Raw genomic sequence first — 16,024 nt, forward strand, 5'->3', positions numbered from 1 at the left:
AAGTTGAATTTTTTTCAGACTTCAGAAATGAAGGTCCACTGCCAAAACAGAGGGTTTGTGCAGGGTTCCCAAAGAGGATGAAACCTGCTAGGTCTGCAAAGCCAGGAATGTGTACAGGACCAAACCAGGCAGCTCCAGATCATGAAGTCCATTTTCTGTCGCACAGACAGCAGCAGAAAAATCCCTGACCCCAGCCTGCTTTGCCCAGAATGTGAAATCTGAACGTCTTTCAAGAAGCAAAAAGATGCAGGGCTCCATCCTGCATCCACCCTTGGCCTCCTCTGCTCAGAGGGGTTATGAGAGCACTGCCAGAGTCCTGCTGGTGCAGCAAAACGTAACCTCAGTCTTAGAGCAACATGGGGATATTTTCAGCTGTATATCTTATTCATGCACCTACAGCATTAGCACTCTCAGCCCCAACCTGAGAGATTCCTTTAGGAATTACTGTAATATAAATAGTAAATAAATAGGAATAATTATCTGAGGATGATAACCAGTGATTTAGATACGAAACAGCCCCGGGATGCAAGTGATAATCTCCTGAGATACTTAGCCATCCTTTCAAGATGCGCGAAGACACACAAGTAGGCTAATTACAAAGGAAAATGTCTCTTGTATATAAATCTCATCTAAATTCAGAAGCAATGGAAAAACAAATCCAGAAGACACTCAGGAAAAGTTCAGTAATGTAGCTGGGAAAGGTTAATTTTTAGAGATTATTTTAAGATAACCCAGAAACTCCTTAAATACAAAAATAGTTAAACCTGAAATAGCAACTGCAAGTGTCACACCAGAAAGGCACCCTAAAAGGAACAGAGCTATTGAACTGCGGAAGCACAGTGGCAAAAAACACAGCAATTTCATTTTCTTAGTTTAGTTTCAATTTATAATTCACACAAGTAGCTTAAACACGTTGATTTGAGATCAAAACAGAACTGCAGGTTACATAGCATCTGTTCTATAGGAGGGTGCTGTGTGCACTGAGATAATTTTAGATGAACGTGTTATAAACAAGATCTGTGGAACACTGCAGAGTAGCAAGTTCTGAGGGAGAGAAACATACAGTTTAAATGCATAAATTGTTTAGAATGTGATTGTAAAGCAATCAACCAAGTAATCCGTGTCCCGGAGTCGGACAGCTCACACAGATGAAGCAGTTGCTTCCTCTTTATCTAACGTAAGACGTTCACCATTTGGAGGAGCACGTTCTTACTCAGCAATCTCAGCCCTTACTCAGTGATCACAGAGCTGCAGTTTTTAGCCACCGCCTTTGCTCTTTTCCAGGCCCAGCACAAGCTGTGCTGCGGTGGCACGCGGGCACACGGCACAGCCTGGCTGGGAGAGGCCGTCTGATGGCCACACAACACCTCTGAACCAGTTCAGACCTACACCGAGGTGTTACCTGGGGATATGGACATTTTTTGCTGTGAATTTCTGAGGTTACAGCTGTGTACATAAATAAAAAAATCTTTATTCCTTTCTGGGGAGGATGGTTTTGGAGATAGCCAGGAACCAAACTACACCACCAAGACGCCTTCTAGATTACAGCAGAGTTCATCTGCCCACACATTCAGGGACACAGGGCTGCTAGCTACTGCTTGTCCCTAGCTTGATTGCAGCAACTGGCATCCCACAAAGAATCAGGACACAAAGGAAAGCAGCTGACACAGCTCCCCTGCACCACGAGGACCTCCAGACCAACCTGCCCAGTCCTGAGGGCTGCGGGCAGGCAGGGCATGGCATGGCAGGACAGCACAGCATCTCTGCAGCCCTCTGCCTCGGCACCAGCCCCTGCCACACAGCATCTCCATGCGCACTGAGCCGTGCACTGTCACTCACATGGTTTATATTTAAATAAGCCCTTCTGTTGAACTCAAATTAAATATAACTCGGCTGAATGCAATACCACGAGAGAGCCAAGGCTGGAGGCAAGAGGGAGAACGAACAGGAGATCACAACCGAACAAACACACAACGAGCTATGAAGTTAGCTATGAAGTCCTTGTACCACCCTCAGTCATCACACTGCACACCACACTGAACCATCCACGTGCACTCCAGAAACCTGTCCTGTTGGCTGCACTGTAAGGAACCAAGCAGAGTCATTCCTGTTTGTCTCCATTCTAAAAGCTCATCCTGAACTCCAGGGCAGATGTGCTCTGCTCTGGCTGGCTGACTGCTTTTAGGGCTACCTGCTGTAGCTGACAGCTAGGAAACCTGCCACGTGCAGCTACAAATGGGCCCAGGGCAAGGAGAAGCAGAGGGAAAAGCAGGCTCAGAAAACTTGCTGGGCTCACAAGAGTTAAAGATGCTCTGAGCCCCAGCGCAACAGACTGTCTCCAGTACCGATAAAAGTGTGTGTTGAAACATATGCTAGGCAAGCCCTGCTTTGTCCTGCTGCAATCTCTTCAATTATTTTTTGTGTTGTGTATTTTACAAAGGATAAATCAGGGAACATTTCAAGAAATGTTTTCTCATTCTAAAACTTATCAAAATATTGCTGACACTGATCCATGGCTGGGAATGTCATTCCTGAATAAACATGATGTCATTCTCATTCCATTCATACTTCTCCTGGACAGCTGCTGTCAGCCTCAGTGAAGAAAAATGCCACCTCACTGGTGACAGCTGCCACTTGAGGTACTTTGTATATCAGCCTCCATAGGAAAAAAAAAAGAAAGAAAGAAAAAAAAAGAGCCAGTCATGCAGATGCTATTTAAAGTATGTTGCATCTTGATGGAAATGCAAAAGTTAATACAGGGCAGGCTGCTCTGTGTCAAAAGCCTGGACAATGAAGAGTAAGGAATGTTTCTGGTCTCACCTTCCTAAGAAGCAAGGCTCAGATGAGGCCCACGCTCCTGCACTGCAGCTGCTATGAAGACAAAAGCAGCACTGGCTAAGATGTACTTAACTTTTTCTTATTTAGGTGTAGTCCTGGAAAGTCTTCTGGTGGTGGTCAGCCCTTAAATGGGGTTTGGGAGAGGTGGAGCCAGGCTCCACCCCTTCCAATCACACAGGTATATCACCTCCACCTGTGCCCTGTGGCTGACTGGGTGCTCACCTCAGGTCACCAATCAGTGGTTCAGGCCGTGATTCAGTAGTTCCCATACACACCTCAAAAGCAATTCACCTTAGTCCTGATACGGCTGCTTCCTCCCTTGCCCATTTTGCAGGTCCTTCCCATAGGAAATCATTCTTTGTGTCAGGGTGCTCCAGAACACTTCCCATTGCAGAAAGTGCCATAGGAAACCCACAGCTGAGAAATGCTTTACATCCCAATGAGCAGGCAAGGTATCCTCATCACCCTCTCACAGAAGGACAGAGGAAGCACTCTTAATGGAAGAGAAACGCATCTACAGTTTCTCACAGCATATGGAGCCAAATCAACAGTATTTAGAAATTATGTGACATTTTCCAGATTCCACAGGAGGTGATAAGAAGGTAAACAGCAAGCATTGCCACTGGAAACACAGTTGGGCAACAGTGAGAAGCTGGAAGCAAACAATTCTTGCCTCGTAAGTTTGCTCTGCAGCACCCACCTGAAACACAACCTGCTTGGCAAGATTTTGTAGTTAATGCTTACCATAACCTGTCTGCTAGAATTCCACTCTTTACAATTGCTAACTTTCCCAACTTCCCCACATTGATAACAGCTTAGAAATTGTAACGAACTGGTCAGGAAACATTTGACTGCGTTTGTGCCTTAATCTTACCCTGAGTATATATATCAAACCATCTCCTCCAACAACTGGAGCGGGAGAGTAACTTTCAATTTACCCACCATCCAGGGATTACAACACACAGGTTTATAAGCAATCACTACTTCTTCCAGGATGCCAGTCACACCTGCAATTCATGGGCACCAAGACCTCCTGCAACTGCCCTAAGAATTGCTGAGGCTGCTGTAGCTCACCTGTTGCTTTCTAAGCAGACAGACAATCCTTGCCCCAAAGAACAGCCCAGAATAAATCTGTTTTCCATTCTTTCTGGCCTCCAATTTGCACAAGCGCTTCAGACGTTTAATCTGGGAAGCTTTCCATATGCTTTACGGAAAAGCAAAGCTTTATGGATCAGTAGTACTAAGCAGGATCTTTCAATCTGCCATGGTATCACTGGCAGAGAGCACTCTACATGCACTGCCAATACACCCAGGATGGCAGGCACCTGATGGAATAACACCAGTACTCACCTCGGCCAGATTCCCAAGGAACAAATAGATCAGCTCTCTTCCCCTGCTGGCTGTGGTGTTACACCATGCACGCTGTGCCCCAGCAGTGCTGCCCTGCCCCCAGCAGAACAGCAACAGGTCTGTGCTAGGCACAAGATCCACTGTCACCATAAATGTTCATTAATACGTTTGCTTGCTCGTACCGAGCCATCACTTCAACGTTTATTACACCTCCTGTCCCATATATGCTCTCAGGTGCTCTTCCAAGGAGTGAGTGCAGCCTGCCACACAGAGAAGAATGACAATGACATGGCCTCTGGCTCTCCTCTCAAACAGCAGCTTTTCTGTCATCCCCTGGAAGAGTTCCCGTTCCTTTACGGCTCTGGAAACACGGCTCAAGCAAGGTTGCCAACACACGCTCCTCCGTGTCAGACATGATGCTGATTCTGGAGCCTGCGAGGGGGCTGTCAGCTATCATTCTGCCAGGAATACCCAGCCCTGGCTCCTCTGTTTTCAAATTCAGTCTGCGTGAGGCTGAATAAGAGGAGCTGTCAGGTACCTGGAAAAACAATAGCAGCTCTTGCTTTAATTTGCATGGCCAGCATTGAAATTCTTTGTCACAAACCGAAGTGGGCAGCGGATAAAAACTGTGAGAACTATAACGATGCCATTGACATAAATGTGAGAGGAGGGCATCTCCGGGCCCAGCCTCACGCTGGCCAATATTCTGGTGCAGGTTCGCTGTGTCAAGGAGTCAGAAAACCGGCAGGCACTCAGCACGCAGGAGCAAAGCGCGTCCCACGGGCTGCCCAGCACCCGCACTGCGGGGCGGCAGCAGCAGCAGCTCTGTGCTGTGCTTCCTTCCCTTGCATGGCACTCCCTGGGGCTGCCGCCCGGGCGGGCAGCGTGTCAGCATTTCAAAGAGCGCACTCCCGTGCAGATTTCCGACGTGTTGCCTTTGCCGGGGCACTCTGACACAGAGATCCTTTGTTTCCCCACCACCTCCGGCTGCTCGGCTGCACAGGGCCCGCATTCCGCAGCCGCAGCAGCCCCGGGCCGCCACGGCATGGGGCGGCAGCAGGAGGAGGAGGAGGAGGAAGAGGAGGAGGAGGAGGAGGAGGAGGAGGAGGCCCCACCTCTACGCACTACGGAGCCAACCTGCACAGCAGCCACCTGCGTAGGTTTTCAGAGCGCTCTTCCGACGTGATTTTCACAGACCCTTAACTCCACGCTAGCAAAAACGAGGCCAATCCTCACACAACGGCCTCTCGGCGCTGCGAAGCGCTCTCACGGGCGGCACCGCGTTCAGGGCAGGGCGCGAGGCCGCGCCTCAGCTGCCGGGCACGCGCACACCGGCTGCCGGGCACGTGCGGTGCACAGCCGGTGCTCGCGTGCGGCTGCCCGACGAGAAACCAACGCTCCGCCCGGGGCCGCCCCGCAGGGATTGAGGACCCGGCCGCTCCCGTCGGTGGGGACGTGGGCACAGCTCTCCCGGGCACGGCGTTGGCCGTGGGTCAGGGCCGGGAACCCGCGACGGGAACAGCTGTGCCGCGGGGTTACGTGCTGCTGCGTGCAGGTTTCAGCACTGCACCGCCCCGTGATGTTCCGGGCATCGGTCGGACTGAGCTCTGCAGGGCTCAGTCAGCATCACCGCAGCCTGTGGGGACGGCACGCGTCGAGCAGAGCGTGTCACAACCAGAAAACCCACAGCAGCTCGCTCACATACGTTCAGACTCCAGAAGTCTCCCTTTGCAAACAATTACCTGCCGCTTTGTTACAGCAAGGCGATCTCCTCGCACCGTTTGGTTAGCTGAAGCGTGGGCACCAGCGCATGCTCGTGTCTGGCACTGCCTCTCCCCCGAAGTCCCCCGTAGCAGCACTCCGAGCAGATGCAGGTTATTCCTTCAGCTCTGAGCGGGGATGGGCGGCCGGAGCCGGGGGGGAATACACGCGACCCGGGGAAGCGGAGGGCGGTGTCTGTGCGGGGAACGACTGCTTCAAACAGGGACAAAAAAAGCGGAAAGCAGAAAGTGAGAGCTTCAGCCGTAAAGTTCAAAGAACGCGGAGGAAAAGCGTGAAAAATAATTTTGACGCTTTGAAGTCGAACTCAATTGTTGCATTAAACTGTATTTTGAATAAAAAATAACAATAACAGCATCCCAAATATCTATTTTATAAGCTTTACTAATGTATATTTTTTTAATACATGTCAGAAATTCTTACTTGAGGCAAATGCAATATTTATAGAAAGCAAGAGACTTCAAAACAGCTCCAGAGACTTTAAGCTCTCGATTTATTCACAGATTTAGAATAACTCAGGAATACAAAATGACAAAATGTACATTTTTTATATTGTTTACTAATGTATTGTCTCTTGTCCCTGATCCGTCACTTCCCTGACTGGAGGAAATATATTCAGCTGCTTCACTCCCTTTAATGCTACATAGTTCTGGAGGAAAAAAATTCCCATTTGGTGAAAATCTATTACAATTCTGTCTTGCAGAATATCACTCCCGGAGAATTATGCGAAGATCATTAATAAATACATTTTTACAACGACAGTCATTTCTTCTTTGGTCGTAATTTGTATCTGTTATTTGCCTCAGCCTCTCCAGTTCCCAGGGAACCTGGTGGGGAGAGGGGAGGAGAGGAGCAGCAGTGCAGCTTCGGTCCAAAATCCAAATGGAGGTTTGCCATGTGGATTTTGCCAGTGGGTAGCAAAGGGCTGGAAACCAGTTAGCCCTGAGCTCACTGTGTATGGAAAGATGCTCTCACCTGCTGGGAATGGCCACCTCCATGGCACGCTGCCGCGTTACTGCGCTTCTTTCTGCCCCTTCAGTCCACAGATGGGCTCATTTCTCTGTTCTGAGGCCTCTTCACTTTTGGTTCTCTCGTGCTTCTCATTCTGTCACAGTGCAGCTATATTTTTATGCCATACCTAAACCCTGCTATAACAGAACACGGAGCAGTTCTGGAGCAGCCAGCCTGTAACATCCCCTTCTTGGCAGAGGCTTTAAAAAGGATGAAGGGGAAACAGGCAGAAGTGTAATGGAGCCAGAAAGGCATGTGGAGAGCTCTCTGCTGTCCTGGGCTGCAGAGGAACAAAGTTGCAGTGTTTGCAAACCTCTCAGAGTAAACAGCGAAAACTCAAAATTAGTGCCATGTCTTGCAGGGAAAAAAAAAAGAAAAAACATTTTGTGCTTGCATTAATAATCTTCAGTATCTTCTGCTTCCTTCCATTTCAATGCCATGTGTGTCTTAGGGTGAAAATGGTATGATGCTCTATGAATAAGTGATCCAGCCCCAGGTTTAGGGGGTGTTTGTTCCACGTGCAATGAGCAGTGTGCACTGGAAGCAGTGCCCATGGACACAGATGACTGGATGTGCAGCACAGCACGGATCTGGGCAGACACCGGGCTGTTTTTCCTTTCCAAGACAATCCTGAATCGGAGTTAGTCCAAAAGACATCCTGCCCTGGCAAAAGATTGGTCCAGAGCTCTCCCAAGTGTATTGCTGATGAATCAACAGCTGCAGCACTCAGCCTGCTCAGTACTATGCTAGATGTACAGCAATAAATGATATATTTTTGCTGCACAAATTACAGTAGCAAAGATATGCTGGGGGAAAAGGAAGCATTAACCATTGAAAGGCAATTAGCACATCAGTTCACTGTAACACTGCAGTGTTCCTTTTCTTATTGGGTTTTCCATGACTTTTCCAGTTCCCACCAAAGTCCTTCTCAAGCAAAAAGTTTCAGTACCTCATGAAAACTACTCCATTTCCTGAGAGAGAGGAAACAAATTGTTAAGGCCCGCGTGGATTCGGTAAGGACACGTGTCTGCTCCAGGCTCAGGCTGGCACTTCTCACTGTCACCTAACTTCTCCAGCTCCTCTCAAGGTCAGGATGGCAAAGCAAATTTTGGATCCTGGGGAAACCCATGCAAAGTCCCACCAGCTCCCATCCCCTCTGCAACCTGGCTGTCTGCCTTTCTCTGCTGAGGCCTGCAGCTTGAAACACCACGGGTCCTGCATTAAGTCAGTCCTTTCCATACCAGTTATTGATGTTTCTGCATTCATAACTCCCACAGCAGTGGTGCTGTTGTCAGGGCTCAGCACAGCAAGGGGCTCAGGGGGAGCAGGATCCGCAGGCTCCCGTGCCAAGGAAGCTCCTTTTCTCTCTGATACTTTGTCTTAGCAGGTCCTCATGTTTTTGCATCTTGCTCCAGTGCTCATTCTCGAAGCTGACACACACAGCTGCACCCTGTGAGGCCCCTGGTAATTCATTACAACACTTGTGACTGACGAGAGCTGGCACCTTCCCCATCAACACACACTCTGGGCCAGCATGAGCAGCCTATCTACAGTTGAGGAGTCTCAAAGTAAATGCTGGAATGAGTGCTCGTGGCTGTATCTTGCAAACACTGTTCAAAAGACCTGGCTCCTGGGGCTGGAGTGTACCATCTCCAGTGTGAGCCTTGCTGAAGTTAATATTAATGCTACGATATTAATGCTACAGCTAACCCAGCCAGCTGCTGCACAAGGCAAGAGGAGAGTTTATAGCAGAAAAGTCCCCGCAGCCCATTAGTTCTCCGCAGGACAGCAGTCTCCTCCTTCCAGATGTGCACTCTGGCATTCAACTGCAGAGCATCTGAGTGCTGGGGAGCTGGCAAGCTCTGCACGTGCCAAACATGTGTCGGAAACATCTCTGAGAAGCTTCTGCTCGAGCTGCCCGTCCCACTCTGTCCCACACTGCTCCTGACACAACCACAAACAGTGGGGCTGCTCAGCAGGGCTCCTGCGCTGAGGATGAGGTGAAGCCACACTGCCCGGTCCCGGTCCCGATCCCAGCCCTAGGGCTGTGGGATGTGACAGCCACGTGGGGACCTGCTTCTCTGCATGGTGTGGGCATACTCTCATCTGCCTGGCACGTATCAACGCACGTGTGCAGGGCTAAATGAAGGTGGGTTTGTGTCTGCCATACACAGAACTAGCAGGCCAGAGAGCAGACCAGCATCCGCACACAACTTAATACGTTTCAGTAAAGGAAATGTTGCTCAGTTGAAGGGGACAATCATAAAAATGAGCTCTTTTTCTCCGTGTATTTAACCATCATGAAGTTACCACTTTGGTGGATGCTAAATTTAATTCTCGTCCCCACAGAATTAATCAGCTTGCCAAAGCTACAGGTTTTTGTATCCTGCAGTGTTTTGGGGAATGAAAAACAGCCACTGACAGAGTGGCGATTGCTGTGCCCCCACCCTCAGCAAATTCAGCAAATGAGCTCCATCAGAGAACCACCGGCAACCACCGGGCACATCCCATAGCACAAAACAAAGCCGTACCCCATCAGAGGCATGTCAGTCTTTATTTGGGGGTGGGCAGAATTTCGATGAAGGAGTCCATGAACCTAATGATGCAGACAGAGAAGTTCACCAGGACACACCAGAGGTACAGCGAGCCATGTGCTAGCAGGGAAAGAGGAGGAAGGAGGTGGGATTGTTTTGGACATTTGTGTGTGTGCAGATAGCACACAGTGGGACCTCTCAGTGAGTTAGGTGTCAGCCTCTGTGGGGTCGCCGTCTGCTCCTGAAAGACCACTGTTTCCCACTCTGCCTCTCTTTCTACAGGAGGCTGTAGGTGACATCTCTGTCGGTGGAGAACAAATCCTGTTCCACTGAGTTTCTGTACATTAAATATGCAGGAGATGCAGCACGATCTAATGCTGTGTGCTCATTGCCTTTGTGATACATCACTACTGAGCAGAGCATAGAGTGAGCCAGCCCAGAGCAAAACTATTGTTTGCAATTGCCTTTTCCTTTTGACATTTTCATTGTATATTCTTTTAGGATTGTAAATCTCCTGCAATGTCTTTACAACTCAGCTGTGAAGAGGCAATATCTAAAAGGCTGAAGAAGAAAATGTCCTGCCACCTGGGAGCAGCACTTTTTATCTCCCCAGTAACATTCAGGTGTCTTGGGCCGTTTCGGCTCTCTTCTCTTACGCTGTGATATTTTTCAGTCAATGCATGCCTGATTCTTTTTTTGTTCTTTCCTGAATTGCAGGTAGCTTTGAAAAAAACACGCATGAACCAGCCCTGCCAGGTGAAAAATAAAGGCTCCTGATTGCTATCATTATTATCATACCACTAGACATTTTATTAACACTAAAGTGTGACATTTCCCTCCAAAGAAAGGCCTTCCTCTGCCCTTCTGCACGGCTACTTTATTGAATCCAAACTCTGTTTCCGAGGATCTTCACCTGTTTAAACGCTGCTGTGTTTCTAAAAGCAATTTAACCTTTCATCTTTTATGGATGTATCCTTTTTTTATCAAAAATCCTATAGGGCCATTTTTCTTCTCATCTCCTTGTGATCTCAGTGATATTACGTGATGTAGCTTTTGAAGAAGAAATGCCGAAACAGCAGCTGCACCACCTGCAGCTAATGCAGCGGGAAGATGGAAAAGGCAACCTGGAAAAATCCCTTTTCAACATTTCTCTCACAGGCTCCTGGTAAGAATCCCCCAAACTGACAATGTCTCTTGCATAGAAATTAAGGGCAAGTGCTCGGGAAGGGGATAATGGCCTGGAGATTTTGCCCATGTAAAACCCATCAACTTGTTTTCTGGACTTGTATCCTCTCATTGCAGCAACAAGTCAAGCACCACCCAGCTTTAATAATTTATTCTTGGCCTAGGCTGTGTGTTGTCCAAGGTAACACAGTCTCACGGGATGAAGAAAGCCATTCTGAACACAGTCAGTGCCTGTGAGATGCAGTGTTTAGAGACAGAACTGTTTTCAAGGCATTGTTGGATGATTTTACTGCTTACTTACTGCAAGGCTCCCACGGGACTCTCAGCTCAATAACAAACAGACAGGAAGCAGGCACCAGTATGTATTTTCTTTCACCAAATCCTCTAATGCTAGTTCTGTGGATGGGGACTGCTAAGTGCTGCTCATCAAAGACCTCTCCTTGGTGTAGGCATCTGTCCCCCTGCAGCAGTGGTACCCAGTGACCCTCAGTGCAGGTCAGTCTGCAGACCTCCCTCCTCTGCCTCTCCCCTTCTCTGTTCCTCTGCATATCAGGTGTCAGTCTGTGGTTTGGGAGCTTTAGCTTTAGTAAAACTTCTCCCCGTCACACCTGTGGACATCCTTCCTTGCCATGGAAGACGTGTTTCACACACAGATGCGTGGTCGTGCAGTCTCCCAGATGTGCCATCACGTAGCCATAGTCAAAATCTACATTTAGCTGAAATTTACTTTATAAAACACATTAATAAAAACAATTACAGCCACATAGCCAGAGCATCCACCAACCAAAGAGACATCATTAACATTCCCTGCACCTGAATAACAAGCAAGGAAAAACAACATGGGGATTTAGAGTTCAACTTGCAAAAGATAACACCATGCATTAGAAGCGAATGAGCCTCCCATTGGGAGCAGCACTAGAGAATGGAAAGAAAATAAAGTAGGGCAGTGTGCCAAATTCAGGAGGTTTAAAAAAATAAGCAGCACAGCCATCACAAAAGAATCCCCGTTTCAGCCCAGCATGGGAGGAAGTATGAACTGAAACCCAACGAGGATTTCCACGTTACTGTCTTAATTTGTAAAGGCTTTGAAAAATAACACAATGCTGAGCTGGTCTTTCTTTTTGGGGAAGAGGGGAGAGGGTCAAAGGGAACTGTATTGGTTATCAAATAATGACAGAAAAATCTATTCTCTCTGGCTCCCCTAAACTCCCAAGTGACTTGAAGGGACACAAAACACATCCAAAGAAGCCCTTGCTCAGGAAGGCAAAGCAAAGCCTGCACCTTTCTCCAGCACACTGCTCTTGTGAGGCTCTCTGGGCCTCCTCGCTGTGCTCTGACACACAGCAGCTGTCCACCAGAGGGACGGGAGCTGCTCCTTGAATCGGAGAGCAGTGCTTTCCCTCGCACAGGAAGACAAGCTTTGGAGACTACAAAGCACATGGCAGTAATGGCAGGATCAGATCTCACGCATTCAGGGACAGTTCTGGATGCACACCATTAAGTGCACATGCTTTATAATTACTTGTCCAGGCAAAGGAAGGAGGTTATGCTGGGGACACACACGTGTACTGGACACTGAGCCTGTCTGTCGCGTTGCTGGGGAATGCTGGATCCATACCAAACTTTTAGCTCCTGTTTTCAAACCTGTTTAGGATTTTTGCTTTTTCCCATTCTTACGCTGTCAATTTTAATTGTATAAACCCAGCTCTTCGCCTTTTGTTGCTTAACAGATATAGGAAAAGGCAAAATGCAGGTAGGGCACCACAAAAGCAAAAGGCAGGTGAGCTTTGAAGGAAAAGGGATCTGGGAAAGGGACAAAAAGAAGCATAGAAATGGAGGGTTGATCTCTGTTGTACTCACAGCATGCAGTAAGCCAAGCATCAGCTACTGTACCTTAACTAGGAGCTGGTAGAAAATCAAACCTTCCCTCTGATCAATAGGATAACGGTGAGGGTTTGATTAGCCTTGGAAAAATTACAATAAGGAGAGAACTTTTTCCCTCCGTGGGCTGGGTGATTTCCCTGTGAAAGTTTTTACAAGAATGAGGCTGCATATAATGCGTCTTGTTAACCCAAATTACATACACTCGAATTCCCTCTCTTTCCCCAAAGAAATCAGAGAAGAAATCAGGCGTGAAATGGCATGTGGGTGGGGCCGAGCGGAGCAAGCACTGCACTTGTAATTAAATGAGACTCGCCGAGCCCCGCTTCTCAGAGCTCACAGATTTTGTGCCGGGCTCTGCTCACTACCCAGAAACACAGCAGTACTCTATTTGTGTGCAGATTTTGAGGGCTCTGTGCAAGAGAATTCATGCTGCAGGGAAGGGGAGGCTCTTGCCATTCTCTAGGTCAGGAAATCCTCAGTCAGAAACTCCGTGCAGCAGCCCCAGTGTTCTCTGCCATCGCTGTTATCCTCTGCTGGTTTGCCACGTCCACTTCCAGTGCTCCGAGCTGCAGGGCTTCCAGCCTGCTCACTGAGACAGATGGAGAGCATGGTGCACCGTAATTTCAGTTTCTTCTCATCTTATCCGCTGCTTCTACCATCAGATAGCTGGCCAGGTTTCTCCCTTGGGATGCAGGGAGCCCTTCCTGCCCTGCCCTTTCTGCAGAAGCCCGTGGCTGAGGGTGCTGCCCACCTGCTCTGAAATTCCTGGGCTTGCTCACTGCTGCTGGGATACACACATGACACTGCTTCATAGCACACCGCGTCTGCTCACTGCATTTCACTGTCTGGGATGGGACACTTGAGAGTCCTTTGAGCCTTTGGAGGTGTAATACTGGAGTTAGCTTACAGTCTACTCCTGTAAAGTTTGAGAGAGATGCTAGATCTGGGACAAGGGAAGCCACATTTTAGGCCTTTGCAACTGCAGTTTGTGAGGAGTTCTGCTTCTGAGAGGATCAGCTCTCCTCACTGACTGACAGCTGCTAAATGTACCAGTAGCTCCAAAGGAGATGTTTTCTGTGCATGTACCTCAGGCTGCCCCTGCTGATCTGCTGCCCGGGGTCAGGTGTATCTTATACACTATAAAATAGCAGCATCTTCAGCTGCTCCTGAGAATCTGCCCTCCCCTGCAGTCATCAAAATGCACTCCTCATTCAGCCTCCTTCCTACACTGGGAATATCTCGACCCTTAGCAACAGGTGATGACAGGGCACGACATGTTGTATCAGTGTTTCAGTCTCTAGAAGATTAAGATTAGATTTCTCTCGTTTTTGCATTAATGTCCTGTGAGATACACAGGGCTCAGCTTTCAATCAAGGTATCGTGTTTCCCACACACGTACATACAGCGGAGCTCTGCACACAACCTGCATGTTGGTGTATTGGCAATGCATTTATCTTTTTTGCTTAAGAACATTTTTGCTTGGGGGGGGCAACTTAATGTAATGTTTAGATCATCCAGATGTCATCTCGGGAACTCACAAAATAAAACCAGGTGTTTTGTTTTTTTTTACTGTTCCTCATAAACAGTAGAGACAGCCTTGCTGAAAATGTGGGCAAAGATGCATATTTTTAGAAGATACTGTGTGCAATTAGCTTCAGATAGAGCCTTGGACTGATGGACACAGGCAGAGTGCAGTGGGCAGGTCTGCTCAGCTCTATGTGAGGCGGCACAGGAGCAAATAATCCCACCAGCTCCAGCTGCCCTGTGTGACCAGCAACCTCCTGGGACACACTGTGGCCACCCGACCAACCTGGGCAGGACATCACCTGCCAAAAAGCTGGAATGAGGCACTGGAGACTTGTGCTGACACATCAGTGCAGTTTTTGGGAATTAATATGAAGGTGGGGTTGGGCTGGTTTGGCATGTGGGACACAAACAGGGCAGGTCTGTGTGTGCATCCAATCAAGGGAGCTTTTCCAGAGAGGTGACAGCTAGAACAAGCTCATTCCTGAGCTCCACAGATCATGTGCTGTGTGACTGCAAGCCATCAGCCTCCCTAATGAGTCCCGTTAACTGGATCATTAACAATGATCAGTTATGGCAAAACAGGTAACCTGTTATTAGCAGAGGACTCTTCTACTGTTTCTAAATGTATGCCTGAGCAGGTAGGTGTTTTCTTGTTCTCTATGCACACATTAAAGAGAAACTGCAGAGCAATAAACGTTAGTATTTAAAAACAACCAACTTAAACAGGGCTCTTTCAATATAACTTCCTCTTTATGGAGGAATAACAAAGGATCCCTAGGCTTCTATGGTTCTACAGAGACTATAAAACGATTGTGAGTTTAACTGAATCTTTCCTGGTTTTGAAGGTAAAGGATTAGTGTATGTCAGGGGAATATGCTTTGCTAATACTTAGGCTCAGTCCAGCTGCATTTTTCCAGTGTTTTATGGCATCTGTTTTTGTCACTTTCAACAGCTAGGCAAAGCCCCAAGATAAGAAACATACCCCAAATCAACTCAGTAAAGAGACGAGAAGTTGGGCTGTCAGTTTCCCATTACAGGCTTTGTAGAGCTGAAAACTCAGATGGCCAGAGATGTGCAGCACTAGCACAGTGACACCTTTCCTTGTTAATTATTCATACTGATGAAGAAAACCAGCTTAAAGTACCTAAGAGCAGCTCTGGGTTCAGGGGCAATGGATGCATGCCCTGGGTTTGTCCCCTGCATATTTCTGACAGAAAGCTTGGGCACTTAGCAAAGACAATAAGCTCTCTGACATACTGCTGCCAGCTTTCACTTTGTGCTAACAGCACAGGCTGGGATGCCAACCAGTTAGAAAGTACTGAACGTTTAAGTATGCCTACCCCCAGTATAGATTGTTTTCTCCCTAACCTGCTCAGCGTGAATCTGGAATCCTTCCTGAAGGCACAGCCTTGCTGGTGGCTGAGTTGTCACCTCTAATGCTGTAACTCCTTATCTTTGCAATCCTGTGCTGCTGACCTCTGAGACCCATGTTCTCCCCAAACACTCTCCCAGTGGTTTTTATACCAAAGTGCATCCTTACCTTCCTTCCATTGTAAAGCTCCTGGGACTTCTCCTGTCTCTGAGGGAAGGAGAGCAGGTCGCCCTTCATGCCCTCCCAGCCTTACCTCTTTTAACCGTGTTTAGTTTCCCACAGCCTTGCTTCACAGGTCCACGTTTTCTCATCTGCAATTACCAAATAATATGATCTACAGTCTCCTTCCTGAGAAGGAAGATTTCCTTCAGTACCAGCCAGTATAAATCCCTCTGTGTTTGTTATATGTGATGGACTTGTGCGTTCTCACATAACTTGCAAATGGACACAGTAGTTTATAGCTTCCACTTTTCAAAAAAAAAAAGTTTCTGCTTTTCCCAAAATAGCATAGCTTTGGTTCTGCTGTCTCCAGCATGGCTTTGTC

This window comes from Cyrtonyx montezumae, unplaced genomic scaffold (assembly GCF_038088225.1).
Source record: "Cyrtonyx montezumae isolate F1298 unplaced genomic scaffold, pur_monq_1.0 scaffold_20, whole genome shotgun sequence".
NCBI classification, from domain to species: Eukaryota; Metazoa; Chordata; class Aves; order Galliformes; family Odontophoridae; genus Cyrtonyx; species Cyrtonyx montezumae.